This window comes from Bos taurus, chromosome 23 (assembly GCF_002263795.3).
Source record: "Bos taurus isolate L1 Dominette 01449 registration number 42190680 breed Hereford chromosome 23, ARS-UCD2.0, whole genome shotgun sequence".
NCBI classification, from domain to species: Eukaryota; Metazoa; Chordata; class Mammalia; order Artiodactyla; family Bovidae; genus Bos; species Bos taurus.
In genome coordinates this window covers 43,559,326-43,583,656 of record NC_037350.1, presented here as the reverse complement: position 1 = coordinate 43,583,656, position 24,331 = coordinate 43,559,326, and the positions used below count along the sequence as shown (strand labels likewise).

At 43.6% G+C, this 24,331-nt stretch overlaps 1 protein-coding gene across 9 annotated transcripts in view; it reads left to right on the top strand.

Annotated features, from left to right (window-relative positions):
• Window positions 1-24,331, top strand: part of PHACTR1 (phosphatase and actin regulator 1) — a 528,680-nt gene that overhangs the window by 219,331 nt on the left and 285,018 nt on the right. Inside the window, exon 1 of one of the 9 annotated variants that reach the window (XM_024983675.2) lies at window positions 10,926-11,220. The exons of 7 other annotated variants lie outside the window; for them this stretch is intronic. The gene's annotated coding sequence lies outside the window, so the exon portion shown is untranslated. Of the gene's footprint in view, window positions 1-10,925; window positions 11,221-11,541; window positions 11,709-24,331 lie in introns of those variants that run through there. One more of the 9 variants, XM_024983674.2, reaches the window with a different exon arrangement.

Genomic DNA, 24,331 nt, shown 5'->3' with positions numbered 1-24,331 from the left:
CTTCCATGACTATGACCTTCATGTTTTTGTTTGCTTTGGTGCCTAGTGATATAAACAGTCAAATAACTGCTCCATTGGTAGCTGAGCTGACATCTGTCAATATGTGGTGAATTATCAAGATTGTAAGACATTGGGGAATTTGTAAGATCTGAATGGCATGTGTAAGTTTCTTTTCTATTTGAGATTATATTCAGGAACATATGGTATTGTAAATCTGTAGACCTTCTATGCATCTGGCCTTGGAATTTTCTGGCTGGTGCTGGAAATATAGAAAAATGACTGATAAAAGCTGATTGTTCTCCACATTTAGATCCTAGGTCATTTTATGGATTATTAACTTTGCCAAACTGCATGTGGGATTCATTGGAAACAATTGCAGTGTTCTCAGTACACTGCACCACTTCCTTTCGTTAATTAAGGGATATTACCCTCTGTTCTATAGATGACAAAGGGGATAGCTCTCCTTTTATTACCAGAGAGCAGCCACAGAAAGGTAGACATCACAGTGTCTAGGAATTAAGGTAGCGATAGACAGCAGAAGTCCCAATGTAGTGGCTTTAAGAAGACAGGCTGATGCCAACTTCTGAGCTCTTAGATACGCTCAGTTCTAAGCGTCTAGTTCAATCTGCCCAGTTACAGTTTTACCTATTTGCTCAATGACAAAAGCACAAAAGCAGGCTGCCTGGAAATGGAAAACATACTAAAGAGGATTAAACAGAAAAGGAGTTAATTAAGAAAATTATTTTTTAATTAAAAAGTAAAGTAGAATTAAGATAACGACATCTATAAACATGAGCTTTTAAAAACTATATGAACTGATAATAACTCCAATATTTTGAATTTATTAAAAGTGCTGGGGTGTGTGTCTCCCTAAAATAATAATATCTGTCTCCCTAAAATAATAGTTCTACCAGTTTACGGTAAGAGTGGGACTTCCCTGGAGGTCCAGTGGTTAAGACTTCGCCTTCCAACACAGGGAGTGCCGGTTCAATCCTGGTTGGGGAACTAAGATCCCACATACCTGACAGCCAAAAAACTGTCACATAAGATGGAAGCAATATTGTAGCAAATTCAGTAAAGATTTTAAAAAAGGATTATGATAAGGGAAATATCAATTCACCAAGCATTTATTAAACGTGCACTTTGTAAGCCAGATAGAGTTGGAGGACAGATGAAAATTCTGGGAGTGGATTTCAAAGCCATATTGAAGACTTCCTGATGAATATTGGGTTGAGATTTTTTTTTCTAGACCGTCAGTCATTTCCACACTCACTCTGGTTTCAGGACTTTCACATAAGCAGTTCACCCTGCCTACATCACTCTCCTTTTCTGCCCACCTTCCATCTGGCTAATTCCCACCTTTCCTTCAGTCCCCATATAAAACCACTTCCTCCAGGAAGCCCTCCCTAAGCTTTCCCTCACACTAAGTCCTATCAGTAAGCACAGCTTTCTGTTTCCCCTCACACAGCTCTTAGCACACGCTACTGTTGTTGCATGTTGCATGTTTTTAGGCTGCCCTTCAGGCAAAACTATAAGCTTCATAGCAGCAGAGACTATGGGGGGAAAAACACATGGAAAAACAAAATGTTTACTTTTGAATGAGTGACGAATTAATGATTTGGGAGAAAATAAAAATCAGAAGTAGTGTGACTGTTCATGTTTGTATGTCTAGAGGCTGGCACAGAGTAAGCTGTTAATAGCTGTTTGATTTTTTTAAATAGCTATTTGTTGAATGATGAAATGAATACTCAGGTTAGTGAATGAACAATGAAGCTATAATGTTTCCAATCTTCTTGAGCCTTAATTTTCTCCTCTGTTGGCTCGTTGTAGGTACTTGAGGAGCCCTTCCACATCACTAAAGGAAAAGCTGAGTTGAATGACCCAACAGACTTAGATAGATGGTTCTGTATCCTTAGTCAAAACAGACTTCCTGCTGCAGAATATTTGGCTTTTCATACGTGATGATGACTAAGACAGCCAAACACGTTGAGGGCAAAGCGATGGCTGATTGTGGGTGAGCCAGATGAAGCAGCTAAGACTGATTGGATTTTTTGAAACAATTCCTCATGATTGTGACATTAGCATGAAGGCTGACAAATACAGATTATGGGTTGAAGGAAACTTGTCTAAATAGAAGGAAGTGTGATTAAAGAAAAGGTGGGTATATTCCAGCCAGCTAGGATGTCTTGGAAGCAAAACCCATCGTAATGATTGAAACAGAGTTGGTGGTGGTGGTAAGGGTGACGACAAATGACTGTCTAAGATGTGTGTGCTCTGTGCCAGTTACGATGCTAAGTACTTGACATGAACCACCTCATTTACCCTGATAATAATCCTATGGCCTATGCATTATATTTATCACTTTTTTAGACGTGGATTTGTTAGGGTCACAAGCTGAAGTAGTAGAGTCGATTTAAACCCTGGTTCTCCTCAGTTCCCCAGGTCTGAGCCTTAAACCCCATTTATGGTGCTCTAGGAGAAGGTAACAGAGGCTACGATTCTCTTCCAGTTGGTTTTTTGTTTTTGTTTGGCTGCACCACGAGGCATGTGGGATCTTAATTCCCTGACCAGGGATCGAATTTATGCCGCCTGCAGTGGAAGGGTGGAGACTTGACTGCAGGACTGCTGGGGAAGCCCCCCAACTGGGTTTTGTTGTGTTTCATCATCTACATTTCATTGACATAGATCAGCAGTTGAGCAAGGGCTCAGATGAGTGGTTTTGGCTCCAAGTCTCTCTTGAGGTTGCAGACAGTTACATGGACATGGAGGGTGGTGTCTGGGAACTCTCTCTGTGGTCTTTCCACATGGACCAGGTCAGGCTTCCTCGTTAACATGGCAGCTGCAGTGCAGTAAGCTGCTTACCTGCCAGCTTCAAGAGCAAGGATTCCAGCTAATACGTTGCCTTTTATGACCTAGCCTCTGGGGTCCACAGAATGACTTCTGCTGCAGAGGCTGCAAGCAGGTTCCAAGCTCACCCAGGTTCGGAGGGAGAGGAATTTGATCCCACCACTTGACAGGGGAGTGGCGAGGCTCTAAACAAGTATGGGGGATGGGAGACACACTTGTGTCCATCTTTGGGGAAAATGTCTGCAGCATGGAGGATTGGGGGGCCAGGGGTGGGGCTGTAAGTGGGAAGACACGCACACGTGGTGTTTACCCTTTGCTAGAGGTTTCGTTTAACTTCCATCAAAGAACTTTAGCAAAGGGGGCATTGGAGTTTCTTTACACTCTGGGCATGAAGAATGGAGGCTCTACGCACCTGGCCAGGTCATTCTCCACCTGCTGTACACCAGGCCACCTGACAGATGCTAACAAAGTCACCCCAGACTCCCCACTCCCCAGTTTAATATTACTATTAGCATATCATGCAGGAAGAGCTGAGGCCAATTAACTTGCCTCCAATGAGCAGTGGGCAGGACCAGAATTCAGTCCCAGGGCTGGTCTCCACTGCATTCTCCGCCTTTCAAAACCTTGCTCACTTGGCCCATTATTAGGGCCATTTGTGTTTTCCCATCTCCCCTCTTGTGTCTTTCTTGGACACAGGTCATCACAGAACTTCCACATGGTGCTTTGGAGAGAAATAAAGGCTATGTATCTCATAGAAAGAAAAGGAAGCCGCCTTCTCCTCTGGGAAACTGCCTTTTTCTCTTGTTCTCCCAGAGTAGAGCTGTCATGGGGACACTAATGCTGAACTGGCCAAAAAGCAATTTGAATGATGGCTTCTGAGATCGGCAGTCGCCGTGACTTGGCAGGGAGAGGGGTATTAACTGCTCTGTTATATAGATGATGCCTGAGGTCTGAGCTCTTCTTCCTGTCAGGCTCTGTCTTCCTTCTGGGAAGCTCTGTGTGAAGCAGCCCCCTTTGCTGTGAACAAGCACCCTTTGACCTGCTCCCTCTCTTATTTATGGCATCGCAGGCCTTCCAAGAGAGCAGAGACAGGCTGGCCTAAGTTTAGCAACCTGGGGAGCTTAATGTGGCTTTGGCAAGAAGACCTCGATACAAAGAGTCTTAGTTGGCCGGCCAAGAATAGCAAGGGACAAAATAAACTCACTTTAAAAATAATAAAGGGAAAAAGAGAAAGAAAAAGAAGAGGTGGGAGAGGAAGAAAAAAGAAACAAAGAAGGGAGGAAGACAGAGGTCATAAAAGCCAGTAAAGTCACCATCTTCATATGTGCCAACAGCAAATTAAGTAGAAAGAAAGTGTGGTGAGATAGCAGAAGAGGGGTTCACATGGGCACTGTCATGATTTGAGCTCCCTCGTGGCATCGCCAATGTTTTACCAGTATTGTGTGATATCTAATAATATGTAATACTAAGAATAAGCACAGCCCATCAGGTGACACTATCACTCCGCGTCAGGGTGACTATAGACATGACCTCCCGCAATAACCCACAATATCCTCATCCCCCTCTTATAGATGAGGAAACAGGCTCGCTGGGGCAAGTACTTTGCACAATGGTGTTAGCCCTGCTCTGAGCAGCGTCTTGGTAAATCCGCCAGGTTGTGTGACCAAGGGCTGGTCCCTGGGGGCACAGAAAGTACGTCCAGGCTTGAGTCAAAGTGAGAGAGTTAAATTTTCCCATCTCAGCGGCTCTTCTAGCCCCAGCAGGCCTCCCAAGGAAACCCCTCCTCCTGAGACTGTCCCAGGCTCCAGAGCCTCCAGAAACCGTCTCAGTGAGAGTTTTTCTGTTGACACTAAGGCCATTATGCTGTGTCTGTGGGTGGAAATATGTGTTTATTATTCAAAGCCTTAAGTGTGTTTTCCCTTCATTTCATTTAAATGAGAATTTATTAGTCCCTAAGTACATGCCGTTTATTTAGTGATGTGTTGGTAACAAAGTGGAGAAAGCAATGAATAAATCTGAGCAACTGACAACCTAGCAGGAAAACAACTTGTACATCAAGCCAGAAGCCAGTGAGCAGAGTCCCTGGGCACCCACGGGCAAGCCACTCTCTGGTCCCTCCAATTAAAAAAAAAAAGAGAGAGAGAGATTTATATTTTAGAGCAGTTTTAGCTCACAGCACAATCCAGCAGGAAGTAGAGAATTCCCATATACTCCCTGCCTCCCACACATACAGCCTCCCCCACAATTAGCATCAGGAACCACACTGCTACACGTGTTACAACTGATGACTCTACATTGACACAGTACTACATGGTCGATACATCTCTGTCACCAAAGTAACTAGTTTACATAAAGTTTCATCCTTGGCGCTGTCCGCTCTGTGGGTCGGGACAAATGTATAATGACCTACATTATCGTATTATATGGAGCAGTCTCACTGCCTGAAAAATCTCCCCACGCTCCACTTACTCATCCCTCCAGCCCTCCCAGCTGCTGGCAACCACTGATCTTCTTACTGTCATCATTGCTGTGCCTTTCCCAGAAAGCCATATAGCTGGAATCACGCCGTATGGAGTCTTTCGGACTGACTGCTTTCACTTAGTCATGGACTTCTAAGGTTCTTCCCTGTCTTTTTGTGGCTTCACAGCTCATTCTTTTTTAGCATGGAACAATATTCCATTACCTGGATGCACCACAGTTTATTCATTCACCTCCCAAAGGACATCTTGGTTGCTTTCAAGTTCTGGAAATTATGAATAAAATTACTCTAAGCATCCATGTGCAGGTTTTTGTGTGGATTTGGTTTCAGTCCATTTGGGTAAATGCCTTGGAGTGTAATTGCTGGATTGTAAGGCAAGAGTATGTTTAGTTTTGAAAGCAGCCACCAAACTGTCTTCCAAAGTGTCTGTGCCACTTTGCAGTCCCAGCAGCAATGAACGAGAGTTCTGGTGGCTCCACGTCCTTAGCAGCATTTGACTCAACATTCAGAAAACTAAGATCATGGCATCCAGTCCCATCACTTCATGGCAACTAGATGGGGAAACAGTGGAAACAGCGACAGACTTTATTTTCTTGGGCTCCAAAATCGCTACAGATGGTGACTGCAGCCATGAAATTACAAGTCACTTGCTCCTTGGAAGAAAAGCTATGACCAACCTAGACAGCATATTAAAAAGCAGAGACATTACTTTGCCAACAAATGTCCATCTAGTCAAAGCTATGGTTTTTTTCCAGTAGTCCTGTATGGATGTGAGAGTTGGACTATAAAGAAAACTGAGTGCCAAAGAATTGATGCTTTTGAACTGCAGTATTGGAGAAGACACTTGAGAGTCCCCTGGACTGCAAGAAGATCCAACCAGTCCATCCTAAGGGAAATCAGTCCTGAATATTCATTGGAAGGACCGATGCTGACGCTGAAACTCCAATACTTTGGTCACCTGATGCAAAGAACTGACTCACTGGAAAAGACCCTGATGCTGGGAAAGATTGAAGGCAGGAGGAGAAGGGGATGACAGAAGATGAGATGGTTGGATGGCATCACCAACGCAACAGACATGAGTTTGAGTAAACTCTGGGAGTTGGTGATGGACAGGGAAGCCTGGTGTGCTGCAGTCCATGGGGTTACAAAGAGTTGAACACAACTGAGCGACTGAACTGAACTGAGCTGAAGGCAAGAGTTTTGAAAGCAACCATTAAACTCCCTCTTCCAAAGTGTCTGTGCTACTTTGCAGTCCCAGGAGAAATGAACGAGAGTTCTGGTGGCTCCACGTCCTTAGCAGCATTTGGTGTTGATTCCTCTACTTTTTAAACCACAACTTTGTTTAATTGTGTGGAAACCATTAGAGAGCCAGGCATAAAGCCAAAAATGACTCTCTGAGTGACAAAACTGAATGCCACATCCTGTGATATCGATTTGGCAGTGTTTCTTATGCCCTTACTCATAAAGCCACTGTACTCTTATTCTGCACAAAACACAGGTGTTCTGTTTCCCCAACCTGCCAACAACTGAAAGCTTTGAAGAGATGGAGAGACCGAAACTGTAAAACCAAAGACACAGACATTAGCCTGTTGACAAAGGAGTTAACAAACAAGTATGTAATCTTGATTCTTTAGAGGCATACCTGTATATCTACTTGTCATAACCAGAGTTTATAAGAATGACCTTAAAACACCTGTTGAATGAAATGGCATTCAAGATACCACAGCTATTAAAAAATTAAGGCTTGGTTCCAATTGTACCAAGTGGTTAGACAATTAGAAGAAAGAGAGCTGGAAAGAAAAGAGTATTGGAATTCCTTAGGCATTTCTTGAGATCCTGTTATGTCCTAAGGTGAACTCAAAAGTAAATGGTATGTGGTTCCCCTTCTTGGGGAAATCCTTTTCTAGCATTATCATATAATTATAATTGAACATGATAAATGTTATAGCACATTATTTATAAAAGTGGCCTGAGAACATAGATGAGTTGGCTGTTAAGCTTACAAGAGCAAGAAAAGCTGCAATCGGGGCTTCCCTGGTGGTCCAGTGTTTACGACTCCACACTTCCACCACAGTGGGCACAGGTTTGACCCCTGGTTGAGGAACTAAGAACCTATATGTCTATAGGGCACCCTCCCCCACCTCCAAAAAAAAAGCTACAGTAAATATTGGAACTAGGTTGGAAGGATTTTGCTGTTTGGTGAGGGGTGGGTATTTTAAGGAAGGACATTCCAGGCAGAGGGAGCAGACTTTAAACAAAGTCATGGAGATGATGGTATAGTCAAGAATGTAAAATCAAAGATTGGGTAGCCAGGAGATGGGCCAGAAAGTTCCCCAAAGGCCAGCTGATGATTGCCTAGTGTGTAAGGCCAAGGAGTATGGATTTTATTCAAAAGGTAACAGGTTGCTATTAAAAGCTTTAAGTTGAGAAGCTCCATGATTAACGTCTGCTTTCAACGCATGCTCGTGCTGAAGGCAGGAGAGAACATGAATGTAATGGGTGGAGAGTGGAGGCAGGGAGACCAGGCAGAGGTCCCCAGACTCGAGAAGAGGTGACAGGTAGGCTTGTTATGACTGAGCGGTCTGTTAGGGGTGCTGAGAGGAGAGGGCAGAAAACGTGTAGTCAAGCACGGTTCTGGGTAATTTGGGCGAATGGGACCAACCAAGAAAGGAATTTTTATAAACCTGAGATTTATTTTTTTTAATCTTCATGATCCTCTGGTGGCATGAAAGAAGCTGAATCTTTAATACTACTTCAGTTTCAAGCTTATTTGATATTTTCTTGCTCCACCCAAGAGAACATCACTTGAATTATGCCATAAAGCTAGAGCCAAATGAATTCAGTTCATTTTTCTAAAAGTTCCAAGTAGTGACAGACAAATGTGTACTCAGAGAACAAATTTCAAGCCAAAATGACCACATATAGTCTGAAGTTTGGCCATCTAATGTGGTTACCACTGACTCTTTGTGGCTATTGAACATTTGAGATGTAGATACTACCCTGAATTGAGATGTGATGTGAGTGTAAAATACACACAATTCATATCAGAGTGCAGAGACTTAGTCTGAAGTAAAGAATATAAATGCTCTGTTAATAATTTTATAATATTACATGCTGAAATAATATTTTGAATATATTGGATTTGAAGTAGGAGGTAGAATGAGCCTCTCAGCTGGACAGCTGGTGTTTGTCAAGCTGATAATATTACCAAAATCAGTTTCACTAGTTTTTTTTCTTTTTAAATGCAACAACTAGAAAATTTTAAATTACATATGTAGCTCACATTGTTTTCCTGTTGGACAACACTGGTCTAGGAAGTTGGAGTTTTGTGGTGTCAGTGTTGAGGGACTGTACAGAGACCAAGTATTTATTTTGCATTATTGCTTCTTCCTCACCACCTGATGTTTTCTAATATTTTACTATGTAGCCTTATTCTCATTAATAAACAAGTAGTTACCATAGCAACGGCCACACCACTCTGTATTTACCACACCTGGAGGGAGAGATATAAACAGACATCAATCTGTCATTCATGTTTATACGGTTCTGTTTTTTAATGTATATCTGGGTCTTCCTTTGCAAAACAGAGCTCTGAGTGTAGGAAAATTGACTTCTAATTTCCATCTATGTCACTGGGTTTCTTTGGGTCTGGAAAAGAAGAATAATTACCCCATGCCCACTTCAGAGGGATATGTGGGTAGTTACAAAGAATTTTGCAAACTATTCTTAGGGCAGGAGCATGCTCGGTCGTGTCCAGCTCTTTACGACCCCGGGAACTGTAGCCCACCAGGCTCCTTTGTCCATGGGATTTTCCAGGCAGGAATACTGGAGTGAGTGGGTTGCCATTTCCTTCTCCAGGGTATCTTCCCAACCCAGGGGTCAAACCTGCATCTCCTCTGTCTCCTGCATTGGCAGGTGGATTCTTTTACCACTGAGCCACCTGGGAAAGTCCCATTCTTAGCGCAGAGTATCAGTCTAATGTCACATAGTTTAGTATAGCCGTGGTATCAACTATTAATACACTGTTGCAGGCAGGCAAGAAGGGCAGGGGAGGTTCCTTTGGCCGATAGGAGTGAGGAAATGCAAAAGGGAAAAAAGAGGTCAGACCAAGAAAAGCCAAAAGGAGGTTAGCGTTTGTTAGCGTTTGTTCCCTAGCCTTTAACAGTCTTTTTGGAGCATTTCCCATCTTCAGCAACAAGTCTCCACTGGCTAGGAGGAGACTAGGAACCCAGAGCCACCACTGTATACAGTTCATCTGGCTTTGACAAGGAAAAAGCAAACAGGTTGGAGTATTTATTATGTTTTTTATGTTGATCATTTGGTGACTCAGACGATAAAGAATTTGCATGCAATGCAGGAGACCCAGGTTTGATCGGGTCGGGAAGCTCCGTTGGAGAAGGGCATGGCATCCCACTCCAGTATGCTCACCTGGAAAATCCCATGGACAGAGGAGCCTGGCGGGGTACAGTCCATAGGGTTGCAAAGACTTGGACATGACTGAGCAACGAACACTTGAAGTGTTATGCTCATTTATGCCCCCCAAGTTTCTCAAAGATCTCTCATTCCTGGGTCAATTCTGTCTTAACGTACTTGCCACTCAATACACATCATCTGAACAGAGATGACTGATGCTAAGAAAGGGAAATTAGGACCGATCTTCATTACCTTCACCCAGGACAGTGCTGGCTCCAAATATTTCTATAGACTGGCTTTAAGAATTTCCATGTGCTTGATAGCAGAGGCTGGGGGTTTGGCCATGAAGTGGTGTTTGCACATCAAGCTTGCAGTTTTCAGTTGGGTGTCATGCTTCTTTGAGGTAGCTGGAGGAGGGATGTTGATGATCAGGGTCGGGGCAGGGTTTTGGCTGAAGACGCTAAAGACCTCTCCACTCAATCTACCCCTTTGAGATTTCAAGGAACTTAGATATTGTGGCTAAAGTAATAAACATTCTAGGTTTTGGATTTCATTTGCACAGGTGTCATTAAATCTGTGTGAAGCTGTTCAACTGATGATGAGCTCTGTCATTTGCAAATCCATTCACTGATTCATCTAATCTACAAACCACCACCCTAAATGAAAATCAAGGATACTGCTACAGCTACATCTCAAGATGTTACATTTTGAGAAATCCCCTAACTCAGCATTGACATTCAGAAAGTCCTAAACCTGGAGAAGGAAATGGCAACCCATTCCAGTATTCTTGCCTGGATAATCCCATGGATAGAGGAGCCTGGCGGGCTACAGTTCAGGGGGTCACAAGGAGTTGAACGAAACTGAAGCGACTTAGCACACATACTGCCCAAGAAAACTCAAACCTCAGGGGAAATAAAAAAAATACACTACAGAAATGCAGTGGCTCTGCTGAAGTTGCAAGAAAGGGTGATCGTCTTTGTTTGGTGTTTTGAGCGTCTTGCCCTCCGCTCCAAGGAAGGGAGAGGGAGGTCGTGGGGGTAGGAAGGAGTGTGTATTTCTGATCACAACTCAAATGGCACTGTTTGAATTATATAATGGAGCCGCTGGGAGTCAGGTGACAGGCTCACTGAGTAATTCCCTGCAGAAGGAGACAAACTGCATGTTAAAAAGCTCAACAAATACTCTGAAAAAAGAAAAAAACAGAGCCCAGGCTGTGAGTTCCAGACTTCCAAGCTTCAGCTTCCTCTGAATTCTCTCTGAGCTGAAACAGCTGGGTGAGCTGGCAGAGTCCCAGGCCTCCCGAGGCTGTGGAGAGCCAAAGCCAAGTGCAGGTCGGGGGCTCCGGTCTGGATCACCGGGTTACTTTCTGTTTCATTTCGAAATGTGCCCTGTTTCTGAAACTGGTGGCTCCCCATGTCAAGGAAAACACAGGACTCCTTGGAGAGGCCAGCCAGGCTTTTAAGAACCGGGGCTTTGCGAAGGTAAGAAGCTATCTGCGACGGGCTGGGGGCTGCCTCCTTGGAGCGGTCTGGGTGCGAGCAGGAAACCAGCCAGGAGGAGTCTGCTAACTTGCTCTGGGATCTGAAGGAGGCTGGAGAAACCGTCTGTGAGGGTTTTAAGGTTAGGAAAGGGATGAAGATGGACCCTTCCTGCCTGGATGGGTAGCTACCCGGTCTTTGATGAGTTAAATTCATCCCCAACTCCTGTCTGATCTTTTCCCCTGCCCCAGTTCCATCCCATGGAGGAGTTGGTCTGCCTGTCTGGGAGCTGGCATGAGCTGGCCTGGGGCTGGGAAGAATGGAGAAGGGGCTGCCTGGCACCGAAAGGCTGTCTGGGCGTGTGTAGCATGTGTATTTCAGAGCCTGACTCTTGAGAAGGCTGTTGTTCAGGCTGAGAAAGCACAGCCTTTGGGGAGGCAGAGAGCAGAGGAAGATACATGTGTGAACAGAGAGCTTGGGAAATCTTCGAGGTAGGCATTTGAATCATAAATAATTTAATTGCCGTTTGTGTGTTTGTTAATTGGATTTAGTATTGGTTTTATATTTTCTTCAGTTTGGGGACTTCCTCCTTTCTGGAGCTGCCAGTATCAGTTGATTGGGCTTTTCAATCCTCGGACTTTGGTTCATTGGCTCTCTTGGAACCCACTGGTGCCCTGGTAGATGCCTGGAAATCAGAGATTGATTAGACAACTGCTGCTGTTTTCTCAGATCTGGGGGGATTCATTTGCAAATCTCACTGCCATGGAGACTTGCTGGGAGACCTGGATGCCTGCTTAGGAACCTCAGGAAGTTTCTGATTTAAAGAGACAGGAAAGGAAAAAAAAATCGAACCGGCAGTTAATTCCAGGAAGGTGGGTGCAGGGTTGTCAAGGATCAAAAAGAAGGATGACTGGGAAAATGAAAGGATGAGTATAGGAACAGGTTTGGTGGGATCCCAGTTCGGGCTGTGGCATTTTGAGGTTTGCAGCATAGAGATAAAAATCAATAAGCAAACTGATAACAGCTCACTTGTTATGAATAAGAAATGCTACAATAGATCTTCTCCCCCCACACCCCACTGACTTCTAGAGAACCTGAGTAATAGGCAGGGCGTGAATTTGGAAGAGTTCATCACTAATTGCTATTTTGTTTGACCACAGGAGATGCGCTAAGCCAAACACGGGAATGTCAGAACCAAAGGGAAAGTGTTCTTAGAATGATGCCTATGGAGATGTTATCAAGTTTCTGTTGTCCTTCCCCAGTTCTCCATCCTACTCCTAGTTTGGGGCAGATTATATGATTTGAATGTATCATATAAAAACTCCTTGCTGCTGCTGCTAAGTTGCTTCAGTCATGTCCGACTCTGTGCGACCCCAGAGATGGCAGCCCTGACTGATACAATTATCACTGCAAAAGGATATTCGGGTACTAGAATAAAAAAGATCTTGAGCCAGTTGTTTCTTTTTTAAATTTATTTTTAATTGGAGGAAATTACAATATTGTGTTGGTTTCTGCCATACATCAACATGAATCAGCCATAAGTATACACATGTCCCCTCCCTCTTGAACCCCAACCTCCTCCAACCCCACCCACCCCTCTAAGTTGTCACCGGGCACTGGATTTGAGCTCCCTGCATCATACAGCAAATTCCCACTGACGCTGTTTTACATATGGTAATGTGTATATTTCAATGTTCCTCTCTCAGTTCATCCCACACCATCCTTCCCGAGCCAGTGGTTCTTAAATCTTTGACATTATGTACCATATTTAGGAATCGAAAAGACTTAGTTGATGATGAATTTCTAGACTTCTCTCTCTGTTGTGGCCCTGACACCCATCTTCTGATGCTCAACAAACAAGAGTAAACAATGACAACAAAGCCAAACGGCGTAGCATAATGAGGTTTCTAATTAAAGCCCACTTTGGAAATATGATCGATAGCATAATATTATAAATATTCACAATAGAAGAAAACAACTTATGGAGCCTCTTATGCAAGCCATGGCAGTCCCTCAAGAAAGCACCACTTAAATAATTAATGTCAGCACGCTGAGTTCTTTTTTATCAAGATTTCTCTTGGTTGAAACTTGCTGGAAATCTGCATTTCTGCACTTCAATAATATAATGAGGGTGGAATTTGCTAAGGATGACCTCCAGACACTGCAAGAGCCATCAGCGCCTTCCAAATCACAGAAGAGAACACCATGCTCTGAATAGTTTCAGTTTTGAGTGCATTTTTCTTCTTCTCTAATTCTTTAAAATTTGGTAATCTGCCTAAATTGTAGTGCCTACTTTTTCACAGGCTAGAATCTGCCTGCCAAGCAAGAGACTCAAGTTCAGTCCCTGGGTGGAAGATCCCTTGGTGAAGGAAATGGCAACCCACTCCAGTATTCTTGCCTGAGAAATCCCATGGACAGAGGAGGCTGGTGGGCTACAGTCCATGGGATCACAAAGAGTCGGACACGACTAAACAACAAACAACATTTTCCACACCAAGAACCAGGGCTTGTAGTCTTACAAAGGACTTTTGTAAGAAAGTGCTTTCAGTATAAGGACAGTTTGGAAAATGCAGTTCAGATGCCAAGTTGCAGTTCAGATGTCCACTTCTGGGACAGTTGAATAGTTTATGGGACAGCTGGTCAGAAGATGTAAAATTGGAAAGCTCTTGAAAATCTCATCCTCAAAGAAATATAGATGCTTTGGTTAAAAGAATAAGACTTTTGTGTTCAGATTGACTTGGGTCTCACTCCATTTCTGTCACCTGTTCAGTGAGTGAGCCTGCCCAAGTTTCTTGAGTTTTCTAAGGTTTAGTTTCTTCCTCTGTAAAATGGGATAGTGAAGCACTTTCCTGGGAGGTTGTATGGGAGTAAATAAAATAATATGTGAATAGAGCAGCACCTAATATAGTTTCTGTGTTACTAAGAAACAGAGTTTCCTTCTCAATAATGCAGAAGAAAAATCACTTTAGATAATCCATAGCTAATGAATAACCGGTAACCACTGTATTTGTCTGCTAGGGCTTCTGTAACAAAATACCACTAGCTGGGATGGCTTAAACAACAGAAATTTATTTTCTCACAGCCCTGGAGGCTAGAAGCCCAACATCAAGATGTTGGCAGTGTTGTTTTTTCCTGAGACCTCGCTCCTTGGCTTGAAAATGGTCACTGTCTCGCTGGGTCCCTACGCAGCCTTTCCTCTCTGTGAACACCCATGTGTCTTTTCCTCTTATCAGGAAAGTGAAAGTGAAGTTGCTCAGTCGTGTCTGACTCTTTGCGACCCTATGGGCTGTTTACCAGGCTCCTCCGTCCATGGAATTTTCCAGGCAAGAGTACTGGAGTGGGTTGCCATTTCCTTCTCCGGGGGATCTTCCCAACCCAGGGATTGAACCCGGGTCTGCTGCATTGCAGGTAGATGCTTTACCATCTGAGCCACCTGGGAAGTTCCCCCCACCGCCCCCGCCCCAACCCCCCGCTCAGTATCCTATTGGATTTGGACCCCACCCGTATGACCTGATTGATTGATGACTCACGTCTTGGTGGCCGCTCGAGGGATCTTCATTAAGGACACAGCCTTAGTTGCCTTGAGGCATATGGGATCTTAGTTCCCTGACCAAGGATTGAACCCGTGTACCTGGCATTAGCAGGTGGATTTTTAATTACTGAACCACCAGAGATGACTTCTCACCTCATTTAGTTTTGATTATCTCTTTCTAGGCCCCGTCTCCAAATACAGTCACATTTTGAGGTACTGGGGATTAGGGCTTCAACATATTAACTTGAGGGGAACATAATTCATCCCCATCAGTTCAGTTCAGTTCAGTTCACTCACTCAGTCATGTCCGACTCTTTGCGACCCCATGAATTGCAGCACGCCAGGCCTCCCTGTCCATCACCAACTCCCAGGAGTTCACTCAAACTCACGTCCATCGAATCGGTGATACTATCCAGCCATCTCATCCTCTGTCGTCCCCTTCTCCTCCTGCCCCCAATCCCTCCCAGCATCAGTTTTTTCTAATGAGTCAATTCTTCTCATGAGGTGGCCAAAGTACTGGAGTTTCAGCTTTAGCATCATTCCTTCCAAAGAACACCCAGGACCGATCTTCTTCAGAATGGACTGGTTGGATCTCCTTGCAGTCCAGGGGACTCTCAAGAGTCTTCTCCAACACCACAGTTCAAAAGCATCAATTCTTCGGTGCTCAGCCTTCTTCACAGTCCAACTCTCACATCCATACATGACCACTGGAAAAACCATAGCCTTGACTAGACGGACCTTTGTTGGCAAAGTAATGTCTCTGCTTTTGAATGTGCTATCTAGGTTGGTCATAACTTTCCTTCCAAGGAGTAAGCTTCTTTTAATTTCATGGCTGCAATCACCATCTGCATACACCTATCAATTAAAAGGTATATTCTTGTTCTAGGAATTTGTCAGGTTTATAAAAGAAGACGGCATCTTTCAAAAGGAAAATGATGTCTTAATTGCCATAGGGGGACCATGCCTTGGAAGACAGCCTGGTAGACCGGGGCCAAGAGTCAAGAGAAGCTGGGCCTCCCTGGCATATTTCAACTAAGAGGGAGAACGAGGACCTTGTGTTGTTCACTTCCACCTGAGTGTTCTGTGAAGAACTAGCGCATTGTCACTGGCAGGGCTACATGTCTACAGTGACAGCTGATCTTGGAGGATGGATTTAACATTGTTTGGGAGTGGATGCTCCTCTGAGGTCAAAAGTATTATGGCATTTCATGGGCTCAGCATCCTACTTCCTTTCAATGTTCTGTCTCTTTAAGGAAATCAAAGATTTATCCCGCCACCTGGGTTTCTACTATGCCCAGCTGATCATGTGTACTTTTCACTATTTCCCTAATCAGTCTCCAACTTTCCCAGGTCCCATTCAGTAGGAACCATGATATTCAGTGACATGATTGCCTGAAGTGTACACACATGTGCATACACACCTTTATTTATCCTACAAACAGAATTTGTGAGTAGAGAGGAAGATGATTTGTAAGTGATATGTACACATTACTTCCTTTCTGAATTTCAGATCCTTGATTTCAGAGAAAGCGATATGGAGCCCAGCTCATATGGGAACTGATGGGAACTGATGCCTTTTCTGAATTGAAGCAGAAAGTCAGGGAAGAGTGGGCGATTCACAGATAAGGGTGGGCGTGCCCCCTCCCACCGCACCCCCTCCCCATTCGCAGAGGCCCCTTTAGCTGCCATTTTTTTTCAGCTCATACTGTAAACAAGTGTCATTTTTGTGGTCTCTTTAGGCTCATGCTGTACGCTTTTTGTTGTTGTTTTTGTTGGTTTTTTTGGGGATCTTGCTATTTAAAATAGTCCCCATGTGTAGTACTGAAGTGTGTCTAGTGTTCCTAAGCCCACGAGGGCCGTGATGTGCTTTGTGGAGACAGTCTGTGTGTTCATATGCCTTGTTCAGATGTGTCATAGTCGTGTTGGCCACAAGTTCAAAGTTAATGGATCAACAATATAGGTGGTGCTAGTGGTAAAGAGCCCGCCTGCCACTGCAGGAGACACATACGAGATGTCAGTTCTATCTCTAGGTCAGGAAGATCCCCTGGAGGAGGAAATGGCAACCCACTCTAGTGTTCTTGCTTGGATAATCCCATGGACAGAGGTGCCTGGTGTGCTGTAGTCCATCGGGTCGCAAAGAGTCAGACACGACTGAAGTGGCTTTGCACACACACAAGAGGTCTTTAAACAGAAACACACCTAAGACAAGGAATAAATGATCAGTTGATGAAAACATTGGAACTGGAGCCTCTCAGGAACCTAACCCTATACTCCCCTAGGAACAGCAGTTCAGCGTTTCACTAATTCAGTATGTACAGTGACTTCATAGATCCACTGTACATATCAGAAAGACACTGGGAATCACTTTTCCACAGAGATGCAAACTGGGGTTGGAAGAGATAACGACCTTGTCCGAGGCTATGTAGTAGCAGGCACAAAACCAGTTTACAATAATGTGGTGATTATTGTGGCTGTTCAGTCGCTAAGTTGTGTCCGACTCTTTGTGACCCCATGGACTGCACCATACCAGGCTTCCCTATCTTTCACTATCTCTCGAACTGGGATTAAAGATCGGGCTTGAAAACAGACATGCCAGTCATGTTTGAAGCACTCACTATTTTCCAGATACTGTTAAGAGGGTCTAGCTAAATGATCTCATTGAATCCTTACAACAGCCTTATAAGACAGAGATTATTATGCCCATTTAACAGATAAGTACAGTGAAGGCTCAAAGAAGGAAAGTCACTTGCCCAAGGACACCCTGCTTATAAAAAACAGAGCAGAGGTTTCAGAGCCAGGCAGAGTGACCCTGGAAGTTGTAATTACAGAGACAAATTTTGTAGTTTAAGATCTTGGAGAAAGAGCTCCATTAATGTTAATAGTACCTATCTGTTCTCTAGTTTCTTCTTTTTAATTTTAATTTTTCCAATATCCCATTTTTACACTGCATGGTTTCCTACTTCCCGTGTTTTTTTGCTCAAATTCTTCTCTCCCCCAAGAATGCTCTTCTTCTCACCGAGCTTTTAGATTTCTTTCTTTCTTCTTCTTTTTTTTAATGTTGCAAGGAGGTAAAGTTATTTGGTAGGTGCAGAAATTGAACACTTTATGTTATATTGTGCTGTTTAATTTTAAAAGTTTGAACATTTCAAGGTTTCCTAGAATGTAATATATGTTACTTAAGAATTATTCTCCAAATATTACTCAGGCATAAAAAAGAATCAAATCTTGCCATCTGTAACAACATGGATAGATCTAGAGGGTACTATGCTGAGTGAAATGTCAGACAAAGACAGATATCCCATGGTTTCACTTACATGTAGAATCTAAAAAACAAATGAACAGACACAACAGAACAGAAACAGATTCCTAGATACAGAGAACAAACTGGTGGTTGCCAGAGCAGTGGGGCAGTGAGTGAAAAAGGTGAGGAAGATGCAATGTACACCCTTTCAATTATAAACCAAATGAGTCATGGGGCATATAGTCAATGATATTGTCATGACATTGCATGGTGACAGATGGTAACCAGACTTATCCTGGTGGTGGTTTTGCAATGTATAAAAGTATTGAATCACTATGTTGCACATCTGAAGCTAATATAATATTGTAAGTCAATTATACTTCCATTTAAAAAGGAAGAATTGTTCTTCTAATCACTCTCTTCATTTCACGCTAATAGTGTTGTGGTTTATTTACAGATGTTCTCATTAATAGAGGAAATATGATTATGCTGTTTGTGTATTAGATTTGAATAACCTGACATAAAATGACATACTCCTTATTTTGCATTTCATCTTGGATATCAGATACCTTTGAACATTTTTAAAGACACAGAGTCTCTCATTAAGTTTCCCAAATCTGTATCACCAAGATTCACTTGCCTATGTCCTTGTGATACTAAGAAATTATACCCTTCCCTTAACACCTAGGTATTAAGGGTTATTTCCACAGGACTCCTAGTAGTACTGTGCCTGGAGATAGAATAGTTTCCAAAAACAGAATCTTTCTTTTAAAAAGTGCCAGAGCTGTTTATTATGTTAAAAAACAAACAAGCAAACATATTAACAGCATCTAATAGGGAAAAAAACTCCTGTCAGAATCTTCGGGCTCATTCTCTCTTTCTACAATGCACCCTCAGATATCCAGAAGGTGGGCTTTCTCTCTGGCCACACGGAAGATGCCCCCTAGGGCTGTGAACTCCATCAAAACATTTCTGCTCAGAGTTCAAAGGCTGGAGGTTGTAAGAACAGATAGCTTGAATCTCTGTAGGTAAGTGGGAAAGAGTTCACCTACAAAGGAGCTGCTATTCTTTGAAATAACTCAAGTCTGAAACCCTTCCTTTGTAAATTAGAAACAAACCTCCTGAACTGTTCTGAAACCCAGAGAGAGTGAGTTGCAGTGCTGCTGGTGAACTGTGCTATATACTCAGGCAACTGTGACGCTTAGGTGAGCAAATTCTGTGTTTGTATTGAGATCTGGTAATTTCAGAACAAAGGCAAAGACAAAGAAACCTTAAGGAATCTTGGTCCTGTCCTTAAACTGCCAGGGCGTGAAAGGGAGCTGGGGAAACATGAAGCCATGTTTGATTCCACGAACACTTGAAACCATCCTTCAAATATTCTGGATGGAATAAAGTCCAAAGTGTTTTGCCAAACCCCAGGGAAATTAGCTCCATATGTTTCTGATTTATTTATAGTTTAATCATCAAAATATTGCTTTGCAGGGACTGGTTATGTCCAAGAAACCTTTTATGAGCCATTTTAAAACATTATCTTGAAAACAGGAAGCCCTGTTTTGCCAAGAGCTAGCAGATGCCTGAGCAGAGCTCTCCATATTGCCTCTGTGGAGTCTGTGCTGTGTGGTGTCTCCACTCACTAGAAATAAAGAAATCCTTCAGGGGTGATAACCCAAGGGAAGAGGGAAGGTGACTGTAGGCTTCCATGATTTCCACTCAAACTCCTTCTCTTTCACGCCCGTTTCACCATATGCCATTCGTGTGTTAGTCGCTCAGTCGTGTCCGACTCTTTGCAATGCCAGAGACTGTAGCCCACCAGGCTCCTCTGTCCATGGGATTCTCCAGGCAAGAGTACTGGAGTGGGCTGCCATTCCCTTCTCCCGGGGATCTTCCTGACCCAGGAATCGAACCTGGGTCTCCTACGTTGCAGGCAGATTCTTTACTGTCTGAGCCACAAGGGAAGCCCATTTGCTAAATGATAATTCAGGAGGTAACTTCTCTACCAAAATTATATTAGGATCTTCGTCCTTAAAAACCGAAGGTCGAATTTCTTAGAAAACAGCAGCTTCAAAGGAGCCATTGTATGTATTAATAGGAAAACACTTTTTCTCTTTATTTTGAAGTTTTTAAAAAAATAAACTAAAATTCTCAAGAATTTTTTTTTTAAAGCCTCCTAGAGGGGCTTTACATAATGTTTATGCTGGTTTTTTTCTCTCATTGCTCTTCCTCAGTGGGTTTTTAAAGTAAGTTTCCCGATCAGTTTAACGTGGGAAATGGTTAGAAATGAAGATTCTCTGAGCCCACCTCACACTGACTGCTCCCAGTGGTTCTCAGACTACCCATATGTCAGAGTCACTGAGGGTCTCAGTGATTTCCCGCTGAGCTCCAGCCCTAGAGTCTCTGATTCAGTCGGTCTGGGTGTGTTACCTGACAACTTGTATTTCTTACAAGTGCCCAGTTGATGCTGCTGGTCTTGGGACCCCACTTGGAGAACCATTACACTCTTCCCAGTCCTCACCACTGGCTCACCGTTGAGTGGAAGTTCAATTCAGTTCAGTCACTCAGTCGTGTCCGACTCTTTGCGACCCTATGTACTGCGGCACACCAGGCTTCCCTGTCCATCATCAACTCCCAGAGCTTACTCAAACTCATGTCCATCGAGTTGGTGATGCCATCCAACTGTCTCACCCTCTGTCTTCCCCTTCCCTTCCTGCTTTCAATCTTTCCCAGCATCAGGCTCTTTTCCAATGAGTCAGTTCTTCACATCAGGTGGCCAAAATATCGAAGTTTCAGCTTCAACATCAGTCCTTCCAATGAATATTCAGGACTGGTTTCCTTTAGGATGGACTGGTTGGATCTCCTTGCAGTCCAAGGGACTCTCAAGAGTCTTCTCCAACACCACACTTCAAAAGCATCAATTCTTTGGCACTCAGCTTTCTTCATTGTCCAACTCTCACATCCATACATGACTACTGGAAAAACCATAGCCTTGACTAGACGGACCTTTGTTGGCAAAGTAGTGTCTCTGCTTTTAAATATGCTGTCTAGGTTTATCCTAGCTTTTCTTCCAAGGAGCAAGCATCTTTTAATTTCATGACTGCAGTCACCATCTGCGGTGATTTTGGAGCCCAAGAGTGTTGAGTGAAAGGAGAGATTAAAGCAGAGGCGAAAGTGGAGCCCATTCCAGGTGCATCCAGTAATGGTTACTTGAGGATGTGTTTCAAGGACTTAACAAGGATACTATCTATGTAAATTCCTGTAGACCATTGTTCATGGCTGAAGAAATGAAGTAGTTTATGTAATTGGCCTCCACAAGATTTAGTTTATAAAGTAGAAGTGCCACCAAGCCAACATATACAGAATACCTACAGTTTTCAGGGATTTTCGTGGATTAGAATGTCTTCAGGCTTTAAAATGATGTGTAAGTAGGAACTAAACGCATCTGGTGACATGAGCTTTTTCTGTCATTAAAATGTAAGAGAACTTTCATTGCATAGTTAAATGCAATTGGTTAAAGTATATTGAGCGTATCATGGGGAAAACGTCTTCAGTGAGAATTGTGTAATGGAGACTGACTATACTGATCTTCAGGCAAATCAAGAAGCTGGGTTCAGTGAAGGCATTTCAGCAGAGAGGTGTGCTACTCTGTGATGAGCTGACAATACAAAGAACTCATAGAACCTTCTTGCTAGAAGGGGTTCTCGAGCTTCCAAATACGTTAGAATCACCTGGGAATCTTACTAAGAGCCGACGCTGATTGGGCAGGTCTAGAGCGGGACTCGAGGTACTGCGTTTCTAACAGTCTTCCAGAAGATGCTAATGCTGGAAAAGCAAGGTTCTAGAGTAGTGGTTCACAACCAAGGGAAGCCTTTGAAAAATTCTAAATCAGACGTGCTGGCTAGGACTCAGGCATAGGTGTTTTTAAAGCACCCCAGGTGATTCAAATTTGTAGCCAGTTTTGAGATGCTCTCACCTGGAAAAGCAGAGTTCCTCTTTCTAGGCCACCTCTCTCAAAGTCAGATGCCTTGCTGGAGTCTTTGGTGAGTATCAGACTGCGGTGAATTCATACTTGACTTCTCGAATAAGAGGCTGAAGTGCCTGTTTCTATGTTGCTGATAAAAGAAAGAGCCAAATGCTTTACATTCCTGTTGTGTTGACTACAGACAGAGTTAGCATCTAGCTCTGAAAATTTAGCAACTGCTCTTGTATTCTCTCCCCCACAGAGGTTCTCCATTCTTACTGACTTTTCTTCCACACAGGTTTTTTTTTTTTTTAATTTAAAAAACTGTTTAACTTCCTCATTTACTCTTATAAGTGAGCTAGGGGTACAACCAGCCTTGATACACCACAAAAATGCTTGAGTACTTAGACATATCTTTGAGAACTCAGAACCCTGCACACACGTACCTACACACACACAAAGAACATTTTGCTTTAAAGATGTCAAGAGCAGATGTTACCATCCACTTGTCTCCCAGCATAAAATAAACATAATCTGACTTCTGTGGAACATCTGATTCTGGTTATAACTGCACCCCAGTGGATCTTTTTGGATGAGTCACTTTCAAAGTGTGCCCGTAAGTAGCTGAATGTGCTATCTGTGGCTGGGTAATTAAATTTTGTATACTTAAACGTTGGAGACTGCCTGCCAAATACAATTATTTCAGTTGTAGCCTAGTTGATGCTGAACTTCTCTTCCTCACAGTAATTAGCCAACAGGTGCTGTTTCTTCTGAAGTTCTCTTTTCGTTTATGATTAAAAATAAAATAACTATGGCAAGATAGAAATGGCTATATCTTTGTTTATTGTGGTAGATGGATACAGAAGCAATTTGCCTAATAACTATATCAAGCTACTTAAATGTTAAACCCAAAAGAAGGGAACCTAAGTGCCCAGCCTGTTTTAGAAGTTAAATTAATCCTCCCCAAAGCCATGCTTCTCCCACCTCAGTTTTTTGGCCAGCAGTATGATGATGACAGGCTTATAAAGCATGAAGATTTTGGATGCCGTATAAATGTTGCCCTTTATATGCTGTGAGTAGTTCATGGGCATGAATCTAAGAATGAAGGAAACAATGATCATTGCAAAACTTGTCTTCTTAACCATATCTCCATGAATTGAAACTGTGTGGTAACAATCAGTAGAAGGATCGGGAACAGAAAGGAGGTGGCTGGAACAGGCAGGAAGAGATGCTTCACGCTCTTCGGTGCAGCGCATCCGCTGAAGTGAGCCCCTGTGCGCTCCACCCTGGCCCGTGTGCGCGTGCGCTCAGACGCTTCGCTCATGTCCGACTCTCTGTGACCTCATGGACTGTAGCCCGCCGGGCTCCTCTGTCCGTGGGATTCTCCAGGCAAGAATCCTGGAGCAGGTTGCCATGCCCTCCTCCAGGGGCTCTTCCCTTGGAGTTAACTCAATGCGCTCATGTTCCTGGGTGAGCAGCACTAACCGGCTAGTGCGAGAGGAAGTATTTTGGGAACCTTTTTGTTACTGACTAGGGTTCTCAGCTTCCTCAATCAACAGAAATTGATCAGGAGAGCTCCAGAACAAATAACAGTTTCCCTTGCTTGCTTGCTTCGGGAAGGGAGGGCAACCGCATTCCTCATTGCTTTTGTATGGCTTTTCAGAAGTGGCAGTTGGGTTTTTCCTCTTTTTGTCCATAATTCCACCCAACTGCCCATGCAAGCAGTTATTTTTAGTCCCTTAAAGTTTCTTGGTATTTTGTTGCTCCTGGAAGCATTGCATCCAAGGGTCTCAGGTCCCAGCCTGTCTCACTTTCACTTGTTTCTTTTCTGAGTTCATTAATTTCCAATAGCATTTCCAGTGCTCACCTGCAGCTCCCAGTAGCCTGGGGCCTGAAACTCATCTCTTGGCCTCTTTGCACACCACACTTAACCTGTGTTCCTGTCAGTACTTAGATTTCAGAGTCTGTCACAGACGCAGGGTTGGCCACCCTGTCACTTATGACACACCCTACAGTCCTGGTGAGAAACTTCCTGCCCAACCTCATCCCCAAGGATCCCACTCCCATGGTGACAGCTTTAGCCGCCCATCAGCAACAATGCACCAGACCACTTAGAAACCTGGGTGGAAGAAGTGAAGTGAAGTCGCTCAGTCGTGTCCGACTCTCCATGACCCCATGGACTGTAGCCCACCAGGCTCCTCCATCCATAGAATTCTCCAGGCAAGAATCCTGGAGTGGGTTGCCATTTCCTCCTCCAGGGGATCTTCCCGACCCAGGGATCGAACCTGAGTCTCCTGCACAGCAGGCAGACTCTTTACCATCTGAGCCACCAGGGAAGCCTGGGGTAAGCAAAATGGAAAGGATCTGGCACTCAGATCACTGAAGA